Genomic DNA, 20,100 nt, shown 5'->3' on the forward strand with positions numbered 1-20,100 from the left:
GCGGAGGGTGTTGTAGCAGGAGAAGACGATGGCGTTGACCTGCTTCACCATGGAGAGGGAGGAGTCGAGGACGAATCCTACGTTGAATGCGTGGTCGGTGGGTGTCGTTGCTGCTCCCAGCGTGTTCGGCCACCACGAGTCATCCCATGCTGCGGGGGGGGGGGGGGGGTCCGAGGGTGAGGACCTCTGTTTTGTCCGAGTTCAGCTTCAGGCGGCTGCTCCTCATCCAGCTGGGTGTCGTCAGCGTAGGAGATGATGTTGAGGTCGTGCTGGCGGGCCACTTGTGTGAGGGGGGCCATGTAGACGTTGAACTGCGTTGGGCTGAGGGATGAGCCTGGGGTATGCCGCAGATGATGTCGATGGCTTCGGATCAGAAGGGTGGGAGGTGGATGCTCTGGGTCCTGCCGGCGAGGAAGGATGTGGTCCAGTCGAGGGCCTTTTCTTGGATTCCTGCTTCTTGAAGGCGGGTCTTTAGTGTGCGGTGGCAGACCCTGTTGAAGGCGGCTGACAGGTCCAGGAGGAGGAGGGCAGCTGTTTCGCCGTTGTCCAGTTGGCGTCTGATGTCGTCTGTGGCAGCGATGAGGGCTGTCTCGGTGCTGTGGTTCCGCCTGATTCCGGACTGGGATGGGTCTATGATGTCATTGTCATCAAGGTGGTGGGCCAGTTGTATGTTGACGACTTTCTCGATGACCTTCACTGGTAATGGGAGGAGGGAGATGGGCCGGAAGTTCTTGAGGTCTTTGGGGTCCGCTTTGGGCTTCTTGAGGAGGGCATTGATTTCGGCGTGTTTCCAGCTTTCCAGGAATATCGCTGTCTCAAAGGAGGTGTTGACGACCCTCCGTAGCTGGGGTGCGATGGCTGCGTCTGCTTTGTTGAACATGTGGTATGGGCGGGGGTCTGAAGGTGATCCTGAGTGGATAGAATTCATTACTTTGCGGATCTCCTCGAATGTGATGTTGGCCCAGGCGGTCAGCAGGTGGTTGGTGCGGGGGATGTTCGTAGGGATGGTGGGGTCTGGAGTGGTCTGGCCGGTCGTGGTATTGAAACTGTCGTGGATGTCAGCGATCTTGCAGTGGCCAGAGAGTCGCACAGTTCTTGTGAGGGCGGGATGTCGTTGGTGGTGGTGCTGGGGTTGGAGAGTTCTTTCACGATGCTGAAGAGCTCTTTGCTGTCTTGTGCGTTATTGTCCAGGCGGTCTTCGAAGGAGGATCTCTTGGCTAGCCTGATGAGGTGGTGGTGTCGGTGGGTGGCGTCTTTGTGGGCTGTGTGGCTGTCTGGTGTGCGTTTGTAGAGCCAATTCTTTTCCAGTTTCCAGCATGTGCGTTTGGAGGTCAAGAGCTCGTTGATGAACCAGGTGGCTCTCTTGCTGGCGTGGCTGTTGAAGGGTTTCTTGAGCTGGGCGAGGGTGTTGGCGCAGTCGTTGATCCATTGTCGCAGGTTGTAGGCGGCGGTTTCTGGGTCGGTGGTGTCGGTGGGTGGGTTCTGGGCGAGGGTGGTGGTCAGCTGGTCCTTGGAGATTTTGCTCCAGCAGCGGCGGGTCAGCTGTTGGGTGTGGTGGTGTGTAGTTGGTTTCTTGAAGGTGAAGTGGATGCAGCGGTGGTCGGTCCAGTGTAGTTCGGTGGTGCGGTTGAAGGCGACATGGGCGCTGGTAGAAAAGATGGGGTCCTGTGTGTGTCCAGCTGCGTGGGTGGGTGTGGTGACGAGTTGTCTGAGGCCGAGGTTGGCTAGGTTGTCGATCAGGGTGGCGGAGTTGGTGTTGTCGTTGTTCTTGAGGTAGAAGTTCTGGTCCACGAGGATGATGAAGTCTGTGGAGGCGAGTGCGTGGGTGCTGGCGAGGTCGGCAATGGAGTCGTTGAACTGAGCTCGGGATCCGGGGGGTCTGTAGATGAGTGTTCCTCTGAGGGTGGTGTTGGGGTCGATATGGATCCGGTGCAGATGTTCAGCGGTGTTGAGGGTGTCGTCCGCGTGGGTGGAGACCTTGAGGGAGGACTTGTGGACAATGGCTATTCCTCCTCCGATTCCATTGTTGCTGTCCTTGCGGGTGACCTGGTAGCCGTCTGGGATGGCTATGGCGATGTCGGGCGCCGAGCAGTTGTTCCACCAGTTCTCGGTCATGAAGGCCACGTCTGGAGCGGCGGTGTCGAGCAGGTCCCAGAGCTCGACGGCGTGTTTTCGTGCGGAGCGGGCATTGATGAGTATGCAACGGAGGTGGTTGGGTCCAGTCCTCTGTGGTTTGGTGGTTCTGTCGCAGGTGAGTCTGCAGGTGCAGCAGGAGAAGGGTCCTTGGGTGCGCTTCGGGGCGGCCTGGAAGTACGTGTGGTCTCATCCGGGGTTGACTGCGAGGAGAGTGCTGGCGTTGTAGCGGAGTCTGGCGTCGTGGAGGGTGTGTGGTCCAGGGGATCTGGCACTGGGCGCGGTCCAGGACGGACGGGCGCAGACGGGGTTGCCTCTGGCACGCCTCGGCCACGCCAGCGGCGCGTCCGCTGCACTCGGCCGCGCAGCGGCCGCCATAAGTAGGGGGTGAGGGAGGGAAGATCAGCTGGGAGGGTGCTTGGCGAATGGGCGATCGGGTGGGCGAGGCCACAGGGGACGCAGAGGCGGGAACGAGGGTGTGAGGCGAGGCGAGGTGGCGGGGCCTCAGGAACGCAGCGGCAAAAAAACAGGAGGCTAAAGTTTACAGAAGGAAATGGGGAGCAGCTAACAACAAGTACAAAAGTGGAAACAGGAGCAAAAGAGAACAGAATCAAAACTACAGTACAGACAGTACACTCGCAATTACCCATGCTTCACAGGGGATACCAGGACAATAGCAGGCACGAAAAGGCAGCGGCGGCTGACTGAGAGGCATGGGCGCACAGAGGTGGAGCTGCGCAGCATGTGAAGCGACCTGCCTGCAAGCAGGGTCAAGGGTCGCTGTCACTACCGCGCAGCGGCCGCCAAAAGTAGGGGGTGAAGGAGGGTGGATCAGCTGGGAGGGGGCTCGGCGAATGGGCGATCGGGTGGGCGGGGCCACAGGGGACGCAGAGGCGGGACTGAGGGTGTGAGGCGAGGCGAGGGGGTGGGGCCTCAGGGACGCAGCGGCATAAAAACAGGAGGCTAAAGGGTACAGAAGGAAATGGGAAGCACCTAACAACAAGTACAAAAGTGGAAACAGGAGCAAAAGAGACCAGAATCAAAACTACAGTACAGACAGTCACTCGCAATTACGCCCGCTCCACAGGGGATACCAGGACAATATCAGGCACGAACCGGCAGCAGCGGCTGACTGAGAGGCACAGGCGCAGAGAGGTGGAGCTGCGTGGCGTGTGAAGCGCCCTGCCTGCAAGCAGGGTCAAGGGTCGCTGTCACTGCAGCGCAGCAGCCGCCAAAAGTAGGGGGTGAAGGAGGGTGGATCAGCTCGGAGGGGGCTCGGCAAATGGGCGATCGGGTGGGCGGGGTGGCAGAGGCGGGAATGAGGGTGTGAGGCGAGGCGAGGGGGAAGGGCCTCAGGGACGCAGCGGCAAAAAGACAGGAGGCTAAAGGGTACAGAAGGAAATGGGGAGCAGCTAACAACAAGTACAAAAGTGGAAACAGGAGCAAAAGAGACCAGAATCAAAACTACAGCACAGACAGTACACTCGCAATTACCCATGCTCCACAGGGGATACCAGGACAATAGCAGGCACGAAAAGGCAGCAGCGGCTGACTGAGAGGCACGGGCGCAGAGAGGTGGAGCTGCGCGGCGTGTCAAGCGACCTGCCTGCAAGCAGGGTCAAGGGTCGCTGTCACTGCCGCGCAGCGGGCGCCGAAAGTAGGGGGTGAAGGAGGGTGGATCAGCTGGGAGGGGGCTCGGCAAATGGGCGATCGGGTGGGCGGGGCCACAGGGGACGCAGAGGCGGGACTGAGGGTGTGAGGCGAGGCGAGGGGGTGGGGTGGGGCCTCAGGGACGCAGCGGCATAAAAACAGGAGGCTAAAGGGTACAGAAGGAAATGGGGAGCAGCTAACAACAAGTACAAAAGTGGAAACAGGAAAAGAGAACAGAATCAAAACTACAGTACAGACAGTACACTCGCAATTACCCACGTTCCAAAGGGGATACCAGGACAATAGCAGGCACGAACCGGCAGCGGCAGCTGGCTGAGAGGCACGGGCGCAGAGAGGTGGAGTTGCGCGGCGTGTGAAGCGACCTGCCTGCAAGCAGGGTCAAGGGTCGCTCCATGAAAAGTGCCATCAGAAGAGTGGCCAAGGACTCAGTTAATAAGCACTGATCCTCGAGGGAGCATGTGAACGTTCCGGATCTCCTTTCCCAGCTCAAGCCTTCCACATTACACCCCCCCTCATCCCCCAACCTGCATCATTCGAGGTTGACTGTCTTTTCACAACCTATTTCAGTTTCCATTTCATAACAGGCAGCAAGGACCTTGAATCTTCTTATATACTTTATGCACGTCACAGCCACTATCTGCGCATACAGGAAACTGCAACTGAACACAGTGTTTGTGTGGATGAGAAAAATAACAATACTGACGCCTATGATTGGTGGGGGAGGGTGGACTCAAAATTATGGACTGGCTGGACCCCACTGGTCCCCTGCCCCCGCCCCCCCCCCCCACCCTCTGTGGCTACGGCCTGGACTGGGTGTAAAGATTAGGCAAAATGCCCTTTTCACCCAAAGTGAGCAATTACATCAACTTCTCAATTTAAGGTGGAGTACTGCTTCCTATTGTTTTGGATGATCTCAAATTCCAATGGGCTTGTGACTCTCTGATGTCTCTTCCTTTGTGTGCAGTGCCTGGGCAGGATTGGCCTCCTGACCAGACACCTTCCCTTCTTTTATTGGGGGCTTCCATCTTTGGAGGTGGTCCTTCCTGTCCAACTCTCTTGATAGATAGAATACCCACCTTCTCATAGCATGTGGTTTAGATGGGGATGCAGGTTCTGCCTAGGACTTTCTATCTTTGAAGGTGAAGCCCTCTGTGGATAATATGAAAGGCTTTCAAAAGTTCCATTATTACCCTCTACATACCTTCAATATACTAATAAAAAATGATGTCTATTTTTAAGCATAAGAGCTATGTGCAGACAAAAGTGCAGACATTTTCTTGCACACAGACTTGCACCAGGGACGTAACACAGGAGGGTCCAAGCAGCTCAGGGCCAATTAATATATGTAAGATATGGGATATTCAGGGACCCCTCTTCATATTCTGCAGGGGGGGGCATCATTTGCGTTATGCCGCTGCCTTGCACAGACACACAGAGTCACTTGCACACACCCACTAGCAGATTCCAGAACGTGTAGTGCATTACCTTCAAACCACAGCAGGTTTATATTTTTTTCATCCTCTAAACATTGCTCAGATTCTCCATATAGAGGGTAAGGCTCATTCCTCTGCAGCCAGTGTGTCTTTTTCTATGGATCTAAGAAGACAATAAGAGTGCAGGAATTCACCTGACTTCACTGTTTGCTACAAAAACATACTCTGTGTATTACATGTTGGCATTTAAACGGTGCGAGCCACCCATGATTGGTCCCAATCAAATCCCACCCAGTAAAGGAGGGTGTTGACATGTGAGTAACACTGCAGTGGATCTCCAAAGTAAAAGTGGCAATTTGGCCAGCCACCTTCAAACTAAACCAGTCCTAAACCATGACCAAAGTACTTTGTTTTAAACCACATAAGTGTATTCATCATCTTCGGTTTTCAGTCTTGCCTATTTATACATTCCTAATTCAACAAAAACACGGAGAAACATAGGTGGGAAATTGCAGTTTATAGCAAGCGAGCAACACAAGTATAAAGTAGTGTGCTCTAGGCCTATATACTTGGAAATAAAGGACACAGACATAGTAGGATGGTTACTAGTAACTTGCCCAGGGCATGTGCGACTAGACCCTTTTATTAGTAGAGTCACCTGAAAGTGACGCCTGTGATGGGTGGGTGTAGGGTGTATGTAAAGCGCATTCCTGTAACACTAGAACGTGGCCAGCAGGACACTTCATCTTTCTCAGACTCTATTGAAAAAAAGATCAACAAGTCCAACCTGTGGGAAAGAACAAACAAACAAAAGACAGCACCACTGAGTCTTTTCAGGCCATCTGCTGGGTATTGCTGGATCTCTTGACCACATATCCATGACTCTTAAGTCTACCTCTGTGATGTTATTTGGACTGGCATCATCTCATGGTGTTGGAGACTATTTACATGGTTCAATGTGGGCCAAGCCTCATGCAACCTCAAGGGTGGATGGTCCAATGGTCGAGTATTCTCTCTTCTGCGGGTCTCAGGTTCATGGGGTATCACAGAGAGTTTCTCGATGGCCAGCCTTCCATTGCACCAGGGATTCGGTGTTAAACTCTGTTGTTTTGCTGGCATATGGCTCCACTCTGGTGATTAAGACATCTTCCATCTAACAACTTGGGCTACAGATTGTGATGTCTCCTTGGAGTAAGGTTGACTGGACGGAATTCGTAGCCACTTTCAGTTCTTCTTCGGCATGTGCAGTTACTAGCAGGGATGTCAACAATGTCAAGCAGGAGGTGACAGGTAGCTGGACAGATACACTGTGAAGCATGGTGCCTGGATGTGGTTTGTGCTTGCTGGTGTTACAATTGGTCCTCCTATGGAGCTGTCTCCTGTGATGTCTCTGCACCCTCGTGGGTGGCTTGTGTTGATGGATGTCCATTCCTGTATTGGCTCAAGTCTTCAGTCTTATCGCTCTTCTGCCTTTTTTCTTGCACACCTGTGGTGGTTGTTGTTCATGCTGTGGAATCATGCCACTTTCTTCTCCTCTTCAACTCCTTCTCAATGTGGCATCATGCAAAGTGTTGCATGTTGACCCCAAATCTTGCTGGTCGTGTCCGATTCTTAGGACTGTGTCTTTTCTTTGCTGTGGACCTTTCACAGGTCTGTCCTGTCGCTTGAAGTTGACTCTCCTATTTTCATGGGCCTTTCACAGGTAGGGTCCTTCCCTCATGGATCTTCTTGGTGCGCCACTGCTTGGATCGAGGGTCACATTCTTTCTGCTCCTCTTTCTCGCTTGAGGGCATAGTGCCTACACCTCTAGGCTGTGCCATCACAGCACTTCATCCTGAACCGCATCGGGCATACTGGCTGGGTCAGTCACTTTATGTGACACTCTCAATAATGGGCCAATGGTGGCCATTCAGTGCTGAGGTGGCTGGATGGCGCGACCTCTTCTGCTCAGCACTGCATCTTCCTTTTCAGAGAGGTCCCTCTCTCTCATGAGCTCCTGCAGGTGCAGCCCTCTGCACACCTCTGACTTCAAACCCTCAGTCCTTCTTCATGGGTGCCCTCTGCTGGTGCTTTGCTTGCCCGTTCTCCTTGCTTGTGGTGGTGGCCGTTCAGCACTAGAGGGTGTGCAGTGATCTTCTCTCACCTGGGACTATCCTTGTCCATGTATGCCTTCTGCTCCTTGGCCAGTGCACATTGCTCCATCTCTGGGGAAACCACTCTCTGGCTGCACTTGCGAGGGTTACCAGCCTTTGTGCACAGTTTCTTGGTCCCTTTGTGGGCTGGGACAGCCTTGCTGACACTGCGGGATGTGCAGTTCCTCAAACACACTGCAGTGTTATGGTTCAGTGGTCTGGGCTGCTCTACGGCTTTTCTTCTCCTTGGGCGCTGCCTTTTCTTGGAAGGGGCAGCTTTAAGCTTCTTGGGGTTCTCTGCTGGAGGGTACCGTCTCTCCCCCCTCCAAACCAACATGCACACAACAGAGGGTGTATGTCACAGTTCTCACCCACTAATTCTGTGCAATGGCACATTAGTGTCGGTGCTGTCTACCTCTTTCTGCAGTGCTGGTGCTGTACACACAAATGGCCACTAAGTGTCACTGCAGCACTGTTCATAGGCCGTGGCAATCTTCCCTGAAACTGCATGCATTGTCACTGATGCTGATGCTGTGCAGGAAGACGCTGGGGGCAGTCAGCTCAGATGCAAACTATGTATTGCAGGTGCAGGGTCGGGGTCGGGGGCAGATCAGGGCAGGCGAAGGCCCACCCTGTGCTTTTGCGGGTATTTCCGCAAGCCTTTGCATGTACATGAAGTCATTCTAGACCACAGGTACTCATAGTACGGCCCGCGGCCAACAGCGGCCCGGCAAGCATTCCCTGGCGGCCCGCGGACCATCCAAACATCGTACCCCTGTTTTACTACATATATATTTTTTAAAGTGTGTCAGTAAACACCCCTGCGGCAGCGCGACTCAAGAGACTCTGCTGCTCTGTGGGGGTGGCAGATTCCCGCCATAGTCAGAGTGGAGCTGCCTGGGCCTGTGAATGGTCTTTTAAAGACCTGTGAAGTGCTCGGGTGCGGCTGTGTGTGTGTGTGCCCGGAAGCTGTCTCAGCCAGGGCACACACAGGCAAGGTGAGATGAAGAGGGTGACAGAGGGAGATGGAGGAGGTAGAGGGGGAGAGAGACAGAGGCAGACTGAGGGAGGGAGAGCGAGGGAGGGAGGGAGACAGAGCGAGAGTGAGGGAGAGGAAGACAGAGAATCAAGACAGTCCTCTGTGTGCTGTGTGCTTTACAGGCGCTGGGGGGCTCGTGCAGTGGAAACTGGCCACCAGGTGACATTGCGGTCATTCTTAACATGACCACTGGGTCTTCTTGGTGCCCAAAGTTGTTTTCCATGAGCGTTAGCAGAGCAAATGCGGTGGAAATGACTTCCTTCAGGTGCAGCCTCTGTCTTTTCCTCAACGCGCGCCAGACGGTTAGTGCAGCTTCATTGCACACGGGTGTCACCATTCAGAGCAGGTGTTTAGTGGTATTTCCTGGGGAGCTGAGGGGTGTAGATTGGGGAAACTTCCAATATGCCACAGAGGGGGGTCAGAAAGGCTGCTTACCCCTTTTAGGGTGAGGCCATGCCCATCTAATGGTGGGCAGGCCCTATCCCCTATCCCTGATTTACTTTTCTACATTGTATTTATCTCTTGTGTCTAGTGGGCTTTGGTAATTCCTTTCATCTGCTCCAAGGGGGCAGATAGACTGTCCATTTTGGGGGTGGAGATTGAGGTATGCCCATGCCCCTATTGAACATCCCCGCCTATATATTTTTCTACATTTTGTCCCGTTGTGTAGTGGGCTTTTTACCTCCTGCAAATTTGGAGTAATCACACCGAACTCCCCCTGGGAGTAAGAAAGAGTGATGAGCCATTTTTTGGGTGGAGCATGGCCATTCCCATAGCGGGCAGCACCCACCCCTATGTTTTAAAAAAAATAATATTCTGTAACTTTCAATGGGCTTCCTGCTTCCAGGGGGCGGTGGCAGATCGGGGATATTGCCCCCATCCACCCCTGGAGTGCTGAAATTCTGTTTGCACATTTGTTGGTGCATGGCCATGGTGGAAAGCCCCATCCCTATATAGATACTTTTATAAATTTTTCCCTGGTGTCTGGTGGGGTTTCTGTACCTGGGGGGCAGATTAGTAGTAATCACCCTCAACAATCCCCCTGGGGGCAGAAATACTGTTGGGCCCATTTAAGGGTGGGAGTATGGCCTTGCCCAACACCCCTATTTTTGTATAACTATTCACTAATGTCTAGAAGGCGTTCAAGCCCCCCCCACCCACCCCCACCTCGGGGGACTGATTGGGGATTATTGCCGCTATCTAACCTCCAGGGGGGCCAAAAGACTATTTGCAAATTTTCTGGGGTGGGGGAATGGCCATCCCCAGCCTTTATATATTTTTTATGAAATCACCCTCATCCACCTCCCAGGAGGGTCAGAAAGACATACATTTTTGGAGGGGTGGTAGGAGCACAAGCCCTTGTCTAAGGGGCTGCTCCCTTCAGTACACGGTTGTCTAGAGAGGGGATCCCTGCTTGGGGATTGCTCTCCAGTGACAACCCCCAAACAGGGATCTATTGGGTAGAAATACCATTGGAAAGTCTCCCATTTCCAATGATTCTTCTCCCAAGAAAATCAGTGCTCAGGCCCCCAAGCATTAATGCAGTTAAAGTGAAACAAGCCCTTTGGTACCAGGAAATGCTTGATTTTTGAATATTTTTTGTTTGATACATTGCATTTAAGGAATCGCAAAATTTGCAATTCCTTAAGTGCAATCGCAAAATAAGGAATTGCAAATTTTGCTATTCCTTATTTTGCATCAAACATGTTTGATACATACTATTTGTCAAATTAGCATTCGCAAAGGCCGAAATTCGCAGAATTTCGGCTTTTGCGAATGCTAATTAGCTTGATATATATGGCCCTTATTGTTTTAGTACCAGGTTCTCTCTGAGTAAGAAGAGGGTGTTTGTCTGACAGACAGATTTCCAAAGGTGTGGCGACATCGAATTTGAAGAAGGAGCTGTGTCCCTGTCATGGCATGGCTGGAAGTACTCTGCCTGAGAGAAGAGGGAATGAGCTAGCCAACCCTGCGGGAGGGGTTAACTACCAGGGTGGACAAGAGTGGTTGATCCCAGAGGTTAAGGTCTGTCCACAGAGACTCCTGATTGAATGTTTACTGTTCTCTTGGGCCATCATCCTCATTGGAGTGGAGGATCTGCAGCACTACATGAAGTGTGCACAAGCAGATGCTTTGAGAAAACCTGCTGCTGCAAGTCACAGCCCGCGGGGCTTGCCTGAAGTGTGCCTAAGTGGACTGCGACAATCCAGTTATTATGCAGTTGGATGTTTGTTGAGTGCTGGGCTTGTTGAATCCACACATTATCCTCCCTGAGATGCATGTGACTGTTCACCATCACTATCATTGCAAGTGAAGTGCTGAAAGGGTTGTATTTGGTCCAGTTGCTGAGCCCTTGTAGACCCGGCCCGGGAGATCAGATGCAAATGAGCTAAACTCCAACTGCTGCGAACCTCAAGCTCCTGCTTTCCCCACAGCAGGAGTTTAAGTGGCAGAAGCAGAGGGATGTATGTGCTTTCCATTTGGTGCAGACAAAGGGGCATATTTACGAATAAGTCATGCTGCACGTTGCTGTGCTGCATGACTGTGAAAGGGCAGGAGTGTGCCAGAATATGCCAGATTCCTGTTCTTGTCCCTGTGCTGGTGCTGTTTTGGCTGCTTAGCACAATGAAGGAATCGGTGCACTATGGTGCAAGGTTGGCTGTGTTGCATGCAGGATTGTTTTTGTGCAGAAAGGGGCACCTGCCTGCACATAAACCATCCTAAGAGGCATATTTATCTACCAATGTAGGATGCAGCACACATAAAAAGAGGAAGTAATGAGGAAAAATAAAGCTATTTCTCATTGTTATACCTATATCTTTTGGGCGCATTTCCAGGTTTACCAGTTCTGGTAAATCAGGCATGTATAAAAAACCATGAGAAGACCCACGCAACACCCACGGAAGGCCAACACCCACCCCCAAGGGCAGAGTAACGCAATGCAGAGTTTTGCGCTGTGTTGTGTTTCTCCTGATTTATGAGGCTTTAAGGGCCACGCAAAGTGGCCTTGCGTGACTTCATAAATCTCATTTTTGAGTTGCGTCGTGCTTGCACCAGGAAGTGTGGTGCAAACACAATGCAACCAAACTCATGAATATGCCCCTGAGGCCTGCCCACATTATTGTTGTGTGCAGGATTCACTTGCGCCTAAACATAGTTGATGTTAATAGAGTAAATACGTTGAAGAATACATTTTTGCACATACACTCCTAATTATGCCATAACCACTAGAAAGACTTTGGTGCTGGAAGGAGTGATACAGTGATCATGATCTTTGAACTATGACTGACCTTCAGGAATCAGCCCTCTGCAAAGGCACTTAAAATAATACAGCCTTGGTGATTGTCTACTTTATTGTTAAGTCAACATTACATCCAAAATGCTCCTATCTCCCATGCAGCTTAAAAAAAAAATACATTTCCAGTTGCTTTTCTTGGCACATCTGATAGCAAAGTTGGTGGTTTTGGTTATATTAACCTCTTGCGTGCTCATGATGGCCCCCGGCCGTCACGCATCATGGTGGCCATGTGCGCACGATGGCCTGGGGCCGTCCGAACTCCGCCCACTTATAAAAATTCCCGCATAGCACAAAAAGTTTCCGTGCACGCAAGGAATTAAACACAAAGCACACATTTTTTAAATTTATTTTGAAGGTTTTGTATAGCGCGAACAAGACCCTTGCGGGTATCAGAGCGCTTTACAGGGCAACTATATCAACATATATATATATGTGGAAAAGTGTGGCTCAATGGTTAGAGCGGCAGACCCTGATGTAGAGGTCTTACCCGGGACCAGTGTTCAATTCCCGCCTCAGCGGGTCTTGGGCTCAATTTCTTCGGACCTGAAAATTCTCGCCTCAGTGCCTATTCTAATCATGGGTCCCACTCTGCAACTCGGGGCAGTAGCTTGCTTAACATCCCCAACAGCGCTGGGATGCCTGGCTTCACCTTGGATGTGCCCAGGAGTGGGCATTTCACAGGGAAAAGCCAGGAAGGTTTCCACAGCGGTATACGTACAGCTCCAAGACACCTCAGGGTATAAGTGCGCTATACAAGTATGAATTCATTTCATAAGTGCAATAAATTATGTGAATACAGTAGTAGTAAATATTGGAGACTAGCACATATTTACAAGAGTGTATAAAAAAGTTCAGGTGAATTTGGCCAAGAGAATCAATTTCACTTCTTTTTTTGAGAAAGCTGCGGACAGATTAAGGCTCGTTTCTAGGGGAAATGTGTTCCAAATCATGGGAGCCATTCCTCAGAAGGTACAGTTGTACTTTTTCTTCTTGGAGAAAAGCTGTGGTTTAAGTAGAAGATTATTAGAACTCCTAGTAGATCTTTTACTACCCAATAGTATTAGTTTCTCCGCTAGGTATCTCAGGGTTTTGTGATGCAATGCCTTTTGTGTCACGCAGGCGATTTTCAAATGGATTCTGACCTCAAAAGGTAGCAAGTTGAGGGCACGAAGGTCAAGGGAAATATGGAAGTTTCTTTTGGAGCCTGTGATGAGTCTAGCGTCTGTATTGATTCAGGCTCTTATCGAGTGGTCGTTGATCTGGCAGGCCGCAGAGAGAAACACTCCCATAGTCCACTCTGGGAATTACTAGAGTTTGAACTGCCTGTTTAAAGTCATTTGCAGGTATGAAGGGTTTCAGTTTTCTCAGGGTGTTCATCTGAAAATGTGCTCCTTTAGTTGCAGTGCTGATGGGCTTCATCATATTTAGCTTTATGTCCATGGTTATTTCATGTGATTTAGCGGAATCAATGATGAGAGGTTTACCATTGAACGCTGTTAAGTGCTTCATCCACTCGCTAATGAAGGTTGTTTGGTTGCGGGGGAGCGATTAAAAGAAATTCTGTTTTTTTTTTTTTTAATTTTTGAAAACCTTTCTTTGTGTAAATGGATGCATACAAATACGGGCCTACAACCCGGAGGCCGGCCACGGAGCAAACTGGAGAGCACCATTGTCAATTAAAGGCACAGAGTGGCTAAACAATAGATCCTAACGCTGCGGGACCATGATGCTGTCTAAAGGGAACCACTCAACAAAGGATCAGAGTTTTATATATAAAGAATAAAGGATCAGTTGTATAAGAAGCTGTCGTAATTTGACGGTGATCGAGTTAGTGTTAAGCTTTGCTACACGTATTTTCCCCTTATCTTGACTATGGTTATCGGAAGCCATTTTGTATGTATCGGCGGCCATTTTAGTTGAATGCGTTGCCTCGTGGTCAGCATGCCCTTTTGTCCTTCCTCCGTATCACTGACCACTCGAGTTTGCCCTCAACAGGCTATTTTTAGTATTGGTCAAGCACACACATGCGCAGTTTAGATTGAACAGTCATCACCTAGGAATGTTTCGCCAAACTGTCCAGTGGTGTTATAGCTCCTCCCATGAGTTGGCTGTGCTCCAAAAATGACCATATATGTACCTAAAACTCTGTAATTGTATTCCGCCTACATTTTTATTACTGTAAAACTGTATAAAAGAAGGGTTTGCACCGATGTTCGGTGTGATACTTCTTGCATTACCGAAGGGTGCTGTAGGAATGTACCACCACCCCATGGGGTCTTAATAAACTTGTCTTTTGCATTTTCTAGTTTCCGTGCCAACATCTTTTATGGTGTAGAGGGTATTCTGCGGAGTATGTAGGCCTGGAGAACCCAATACCACAAATTGGCGACCACGAAGGGACTCATCGGCGACTCAGATGCCCGAAGGAGAGGTCGTGGCGAAGGATTGGAAGCTCGCCATGGACGCGTACGCTGCCACTGAGTGACCCGAGTCTTGGCACCCACGGTGTTTTCTTCCTTTCCTTCTGATCTGACCTTCCAGGTGGCGCCGGTCCTCGACTGAGATCCTGTTCGTTCAAGTTGTCGTACAGTGCCGGTTAGGCTGATTTGATCAAAGACCTTGGCAGTTGGAATCTGGATACCTGAGAATTTGGTAAGCTTGTGATTGGTAAGGTAGTCTACGGACGCTTACTGTGGTTCTTTGAATATGTTTTGAGTTAGCTAACATTTGATCCTATGATTTGAACTATATGTGCAGTGCACTTCACATAGGCAGGCATGTAGAGATATTTCTCTAAATTTGTTTGTGTTTGAACGGCACATTTGTGTGGAGTATATTAAGTGCCATTTTGTGGTACCACGTTTCCGTGATATTTTTTTGAACATGCCTGTTTTAAGCACACTTCGAGGAATGTGCTGTCTTGGAAATGGTACCACTTATCGATTAAATGAATCTCAGCCGGCTCCCCCAGAGGGGACTCCCAATCGGGAGATGTATGTGAAATTCGGCCTTCCCCCTATATTATACAGTAAATTATGGAATAAGTACACCAGATCTGATCCCGAGTTGCAATGGCCACTACATGGGTCGTTTGATTTACGAAAGGTTCAGTTTGTGGAGCAATGTTTGTTTCAGCGCAGGTCTAGACAAGAAATGTTTGATTGTGTGCGAATGTGGGAGAAAGCAGTGCGTGAACGAAGGAAGCGTGAAATAGCCTTGGCGGAAAAAGAGCAGCGTAAGGCTGCTCGAGATAAGGTTTTACAGCTGGAGGAGAAGGAGTTGCAGGAGAAGAAAGAGAGGGAGGCACGGGAACGTAATTTGCAAACGAGTGGTCAATTTCCTATTCGGCGTCCGCTTTATCCTGTCCTTACTAATGAAGTTGATGATTTTTCATTATTAGATCGGTGCCCGCCTCCGTACGTTTTACCTACGGCCCCAGACGAGGACTCGGACGACGATGGTCGAGGGAGTAAGAGTACGAGGTTATCTGCTAGTGTAACTGCGGAATTGCGCAGTTTTTCTCGTAAACTTAAGTTGAACAAAATGAGTATATCAGAGATTAAAGATGAAATGAGTAAATGGTCAGAGCGAGAACAGTTGTATTTTTTAAGTGCTTTTGGAGATGAAGTTGTAGAACGATTTAGGAAACATTCAACTGATTTAGAGCCTAAGGATAAATCAGTTCAACGTGAGAATATGAGTAAAGGTTTATTTGTTATTACAGATGCGGATGAATTTTTCGGACAGTTGGTCCAGCTACGGGATGAGGCGTCCAGATTACGGGAAGCACGAAAAGCATCAGACGTGCCTGCGCCGGGGTCGACGGAGCAATCCAAACAGTGTTCTATGTTTGGAACAGATAAGCATTCTACAGTTCATGTTATGCCTATGCGTGAAGCCGCACCTTTGTATGTCCCCCCTAAAGGGCAAGGTACAAGTGATGATAATTCGGCCGGGGATGCAAAGGGTTATTTTGTATATAATTGGGTATATACGCCTTGGAATAGAGCAGATGTTATGGCATTGAAAAATGCTTTACCCGATCCCCGTAAAAATCCGGCAGCTTTCTATGAAGGAGTGGAGGGGGCTATTTCTTCATGTGTTATGACACTAGTTGATATCGATCTTTTCTTTGGATTCATATTGCCCCCTGATATGTGGAGAGCGATCCGTAAGTTTGATGACCAAGCGATTTTGGGAGCGGATTGGAAAGTTATCGTCCAAGCTGATTTAGACAGGGAGCCTGCATGTAAGCCTTGCCAATTAATTCTAGATCTTCCAACAGCTATTTTGAATAAATTGAAAATGCTTGTCCCTCCCAAAAAGATTGATTGGACCATGTTAGCCTCTTGCAAACAGAAACAGGATGAGTCGGTGTCTGACTTCTTTTCGCGTTTCGAAGAAGTGTTTCATGATTACAGTGGGCAATTATTAACGGATGATACGGGTAGGCATTTGTTTGTTGATAAGTATGTGGCTAATCTCCTGCCGGAGATTGCAAAACGTTTGAAAACTAGTGAAAGTTCCTGGACCACGGCGACCCCTGCGTCCTTGTTAACTATGGCTCAGTATTACGAGCGACAGGAATTAGAGGCTAAAGAAAGTACTGATAAGAAGGCGAAGGAGTTAAAGACGAAGGTGATGTTGGCTCAAGTTCGTGCCACACAGCCAAGAGGGAATGATAGAGGAAGGCGAGGAGGGTATGGTACGTGTTATGGTCGTACCGACATTGCTGAGGATCAATGTGTATACTGTAAAGAGTTTGGACATTGGGCTTCAGATTGTCTGGTGATTCGTGAACAACGTAATCAGCGTGGTCGAGGAAGTGGAAGGACACGGAATAGTTATTGGGGAGTGAGAGGTGGAGCAAGTGACCGTGGTAGGTTTGAGGCGAGGGGTCGTGGTCACGTTAAATAATAAATCGTATAGATTTTGGCGAGTTCCTTAAGGCTATACAGAAAGTCCTAGCATCTATAGCCAGGCTTTAAAAAGACAGCTTGATTCTTTTGATTTGCAGTCCGGAGTAGCTCTCATACAGTATGTTGATGATATTTTAATAGCTGCGGACACGTATGCACAGTGTGAGGAGAGTACTCTTGCTTTGCTCTCTTTTCTTGCTCAGAATAATCACAAAGTGTCTAGGAAAAAACTACAATATTGTAGACCAAAGGTGACCTACCTCGGTCATCTTTTGTCTAAGGAGGGACGTGCATTAACATCTGATCGAATTCAAGCAATTTTAGATACACCAGTCCCCCGTACTCAGAGAGATGCGTGTGCCTTCATAGGTTTAACGTCCTTTTGTAGACAGTGGATAATGGGGTTCTCGCACATTATAAAACCTTTGTTAGCATTATTGTCCAAAACTACACCAATGCCTCTTGAATGGACAGATGAATGTCAGACTGCTTTTGAACAATTGAGACAAGCCCTTTGTTCTGCACCAGTGTTAGGTACACCGGATTACACGAAGATTTTCACGTTGTACGTACATGAGAAAGATGGGTGTGCATTGTCAGTGTTAGTGCAGACACACGGGGATAAGCAGAGGCCCTACTCGGCAATACATGATCCTGTGGCACAAGGATTACCTGGGTACTTTCGAGCAGTTGCAGCAACAGCAGTGGCTATACGGCAGAGTGAGGGAATAGTTTTATCACACAAATTACTAGTGTTAGTTCCCCATGCGGTAGATGCACTGTTAAATCAAACAAAGACCCAGTACCTTACGAGTGCGCGTTTAACAGGATATGAGCTCACACTGTTGGCGCCACACATCACACTAAAGAGATGTGCTACCCTGAACCCTGCCACTTTATTGCCGTATCCGGTTGCTGAGGGCCAAGAGGAAGAACACCATGATTGTGTTTTTCTGACCGAAGAACAAACAAAGGGTCGTGCCGACTTACAGGATACGCCACTTCCAGATGTGGATGGGGAACTGTGGGTTGATGGATCGTGTTTAAGGCTGCCAGATGGCACAACTTCTGCAGCATATGCGATCACGACACTTAAGACAGTGGTAGAAGCAGCACGAATACCACAGACATCGGCCCAAGCAGCGTAGCTAATAGCCTTGACAAGAGCCTGTGAATTGAGTGCTGGCTTATGTGTGAACATCTACACAGACAGCTGGTACGCCTTCAGAGTAGTGCATGACTTTGGCTTACTCTGGAGAGAGCGTGGGTTTTTGACTTCGCATGGAGTACATATCATGCACGGAGAACTAGTGCGTGATCTTTTGAATGCGTTACTTTGTCCAAAGAAAGTGGCGATAATCAAATGCAGTGCACATAAAAAGGTCACTGACAAAGTGGGACAATGTAACGCTTTTGCAGATAGCATAGCAAGAGAAACAGCTATGTTACGAAATACTTCGCCAATGTATGTGGTGAAATCACAGGCTGAGCGATGGCATGATGCTAGAGAGGAGATACTAGACATTCAGAAATCAGCGTCTGAAGCAGAACTCGCAACCTGGGCAGCAGAGGGAGTGCTGGATGATGAGGGTTGTTGGAGAAGCAAAGATATGGAACGATGGAAATTGCCTGCAGCTTACTTGCAAGCGATGGTCCAAATGACACATGGATTGGCACATATTGGAGCTCTTGCAATTACTCGATTACTAACGCGAGTTTGGGAGCATCCTGAGATTGCCAATACGGCCAAAAGAGTAGTGCAGACCTGTCTGATATGCTTACAGCACAATCCTGCAAAAGGGACGCATACTCCGAAAGGAGGGTTTGTTCCACTTACTGCACCGTTTGAAGTACTGCAAATGGATTACATCCAGCTTGAGCATTGTAATAACCTTAAGTATGTCTTAGTGGTGGTGTGTGCTTTCAGTAAATGGATTGAGGCCTTCCCCACGAAGGATAATACGGCGCTGACAACAGCTAAGGTTTTGCTGAAAGAGTACTTCCCTCGATACGGCGTTTGCGAATTTTTGTGGAGCGATAATGGTCCTCATTTTGTTGGGAAAATTGTGGAATACGTAATGAAGGGATTGGGAATTCAGCAGAAATTTCATGCTGTGTTCCATCCTCAGTCAGCAGGTCTTGTTGAACGGTATAACGCTACTCTGAAATTAAAGCTAGCAAAGATCGTGGCATCCGCGTCTTTGAAATGGCCGGATGCCCTGCCTTTGGCATTATTATCTATCAGATCAGTGCCCCATTCCCGAACTGGCCTCACACCTTATGAAGTGGTGTTTGACAGGCCTATGAATATATGGGGAGTTCCTAAGCCTCGATTGTTACATGATGTGCCTTGTATAATGATGAACGATTATTTGGCACGATTAACAAATGATTTACTTTCTATTCATCAACAGGTTCGAGAAGCGCTCCCTGACAACTCTATTGGAGAGGCTCACAATCTTCGTCCTGGCGACCACGTTATGATCCGGTCCTTCGAGAGAACAAGCAGCTTGGAGCCGAGGTGGCGTGGCCCCGAGCAGGTTTTGCTCGCAACTCGAACGGCTGTGCGAGTCACCAACAGGAAGCGGTGGGTGCACTCTACTCACTGCCGCCGTGTCTCTCTGGATCTGGTGAGCCCAACTGTGCTGTCTGATTATCGAGACATCTTGGATGAGGAGAAGAGCCCAGCTGTAACGTCTGCCAAATCGGAGGGAGCCTTCCCGGACCACACTGTTTCTGGAAGAGAGAGATACAACCTACGACCACGATGAGCAGTTGCTTTTTTTTGTTGTGCGAGACTGGTTGAGTTACCGCTCTGGGGTTTGTGAAACGGAAGCCGGGAATATCAAGGGGGGGGGGGGATCTGTTCTGCCAAGTGTAGCGACACCCGTCTTGAATCTCGGAGAAGAAACCAACGGCTACCTCGGAGCTCAGCACTCATATTTTTATTTTTTAGTTGTGTCTTTTGAGACATTTTGACATTTGAACCATGGCATCCTCTGCAGTGTGAGACAAGAGAATTCTTGGTGCAGTATTATTTGTTCTGACAATTGTTGTGATAGCTGTGATAGCTTGGGTAGTAGAACTTGTGGTGCCAGTAAGAGAACATTTATTGCCAACTACCCCGATTCCATCGGAACATTTCCATTTTACTCTGCCTTATCATGAAGAACGACACCGACAGACTTATTTTAATAACAGTTTTATTCAGATTTTGCATCACACCCACAATATGACTAACACTTCAAACTGCTGGGTATGTGGGATCTTGCCTGGACATCCAAAGAAAGGGGGAATACCACTTATCCCACTCCCGTTCTCACATAATGGCTCTTGCAATGCCTGGTATACACTCTTATTCACTTTGCGATGGCCAATGAAAGGTGGGCTGCTTTTTCGACTCAACAAAATTTGCTTCAACGATCGGGATGGGTATCCACAAGCTGAAGGAACTAAGTTTGAATGGGAGGAATAC

The 20,100-nt window shown here is 49.2% G+C and overlaps 1 protein-coding gene across 4 annotated transcripts in view; it reads right to left on the reverse strand.

Moving 5' to 3' along the window:
* The window catches only part of LOC147701101 (chemerin-like receptor 1), an 85,922-nt gene that overhangs the window by 35,948 nt on the left and 29,874 nt on the right, over positions 1-20,100 (reverse strand). Inside the window, exon 3 of one of the 4 annotated variants that reach the window (XM_086929883.1) lies at positions 5,290-5,400. The exons of the other annotated variants lie outside the window; for them this stretch is intronic. The gene's annotated coding sequence lies outside the window, so the exon portion shown is untranslated. The remainder of the gene's footprint in view (positions 1-5,289; positions 5,401-20,100) is intronic. 4 annotated transcript variants of the gene reach the window in all.

This window comes from Lissotriton vulgaris, chromosome 7 (genome assembly GCF_964263255.1).
Source record: "Lissotriton vulgaris chromosome 7, aLisVul1.2, whole genome shotgun sequence".
Lineage (NCBI taxonomy): Eukaryota > Metazoa > Chordata > Amphibia > Caudata > Salamandridae > Lissotriton > Lissotriton vulgaris.